We start from the raw sequence: 2,208 nt of genomic DNA, 5'->3' as shown, positions 1-2,208 counted from the left end.
CATTTTGAGCTTGAATACCACAATCAGCAGCTGCAAAATAGCTGCTGATTGTGTTATAATGTAATCCACAATGTGGTATATATGTAATCCTGCTGGGTAATTGACCGTGTCAAAGTATAAATGCTTGTTCTGTGCCATTTAATAACTCTGTTATATATCACTTAAAGTACACACAAAGATCAGCCACTTGGGACAGCTCTCTATTGAGGATACTTGAAGCAGAATAAACCACCAACATATTCTTATTTGTTATACATTACTTACATATTACATTTTTTTTGTGCATGTGAAAAGCTGTGCATAACTTCCCATTTGATGTGTCTGCTTACTAGAGAAGCTGTAAAAACTAATTGTGTCTGCAAGTTTCAAGATTGCATCTGAACCTGTCACAGACAAAAACAAGCACTTTTGCTTTGACACAAACTGTTGACTCCATAAATTATATCGCAACAATTTTTTCCTCAAAAGACAGGAATATGGGCCCCCTCTTAGAAAAAAGAAAGTTTTCTTTAAGTGTAAGAGTTGTTTTCTATTTATTGCATGGCTGTAGATTCACTGTAATGTGCATTGAGTTTACTGGTCAGAGAGACAGCTGGTTACTCCTCCTTCTGTTTGTAGCCGTCTCATATGGAGCTGGAGGTCCTGTGCTACACCAACAGGATTTCCAGCGAAGCCCACAAAATGGTTAGATCCTCCTGAGTTAAACAAACCATCCTTGAACATACCAAAATTTCAAAAAGAAAGGATTCAAGGTGTTAGGATCCTTGTGATAATATTTGACCAATAAACTTTAACACTAAAGCAATTCCTTACGTCTTTCTTTAATGTTCATTGGAAATCATTTTTAGGAAAAACAGAAACAAGTAATTTTCAAGCTTGATAACTGCATATAGTTCTGCCCCCCTAATTAAAAATAGGGGGGCAGAAAAATATGAAATAGAGAGGTAAATGGGAATATTACTATTATTTTTTACATTTTACATTAGAAAGATGTAAGGGCTGTGTTTAGTGACAAGACATGGAAGCACAAGCAAATGGATTTATTCCACATTAACCTATGTAGATGTTATGCAGACACTTTCACTGTATTGTTGTGTGTGTGTGTGTGTGTGTGTGTGTGTGTGTGTGTGTGTGTGTGTGTGTGTGTGTGTGTGTGTGTGTGTGTGTGTGTGTGTGTGTACGCACACAACAATACAGTGAATGTATATATGGAATTAGCTGCCTATGGCTTTTAGTCAAGCCAAGACATTAGAGCAAAACACAGAAAAGCAATTTAAAATGATATTTCGGTTTATTTGGCTCATGCTTATTTTTATTTTATTATAAAAGCTATTATTTTAGTTTGGCTGACTTTCAATACTCTGCCGTCAGAGTAGCTTTCCATGAGACTTGTTTTTGTTTACCATGTGAGAGGAACTATTACCTGTAATAATCTTCTTGAGGTAACAGGTAATGCAATTTCCAGAAGAAGGGAAGCATGTACAAGTAGAGTAATTTTTACAAAAGTGGAGTTGGTCTTATGCAGACAGCACAGTCTGAAAAAGATAGGTGACTCCAGGGTGGTGGAAATGATGCATGTAGCAAGGCAGCAGTGGATGGGGAGCAAGTGAAGGCAGAGGCAAGGATTAAATTGTAGATACTTAAAGATGAAGAATGATGCACAGAGTTCAGGGAGGAGCTGAGACAGGCTCTGGGTGGTAGGAAAGTGTCAACAGATGACATGGAAAGTATAGCTGAAGTGATGAGGGAAACATCCAAGAAGGTCTTTGGTGTATCATCTGGACAGAGGAAAGAGGGCAAGGAACTTGGTGGTGGAATGCAAAAGTACAGTAAAGCATTCATTGGAAGAGATTAGCAAAGAAAAAGTGGGATAGTCAGGGAGATGATGAAAGTAGACAGGAGCACTGGGAAGCTAAGCATACCAAAGGGGGAATGGAAAAGGAAGAGGCTATTAGTGAGTTGTATTTGAGCTGGACACTAAGTAAGGAGAAAAAGACTTGTATTGATTGGTTAGACAAAGAGATTTTGCTGGATGGTGCAGCCAGTCAGGGTGGTTAAGGACTGAGATGGAAATGTACTAATGAGTGAAAAGATGGAAGGAACACTTTAATAGCTGATTAATGAAGGAAACAGAGAGTAGGATGGATAAGAGAAAGCTGGTGAATCAGAAAGTGGACAGGGATTAGTAAGGCAGAAGTGAGGGCAACA

This window comes from Diplotaxodon limnothrissa, linkage group LG1 (genome assembly GCF_057381915.1).
Source record: "Diplotaxodon limnothrissa isolate DT_005_m linkage group LG1, D_limnothrissa_male_GT1.1, whole genome shotgun sequence".
In the NCBI taxonomy this organism is placed as follows: domain Eukaryota; kingdom Metazoa; phylum Chordata; class Actinopteri; order Cichliformes; family Cichlidae; genus Diplotaxodon; species Diplotaxodon limnothrissa.
Note: the sequence above shows the minus strand (reverse complement) of the source record.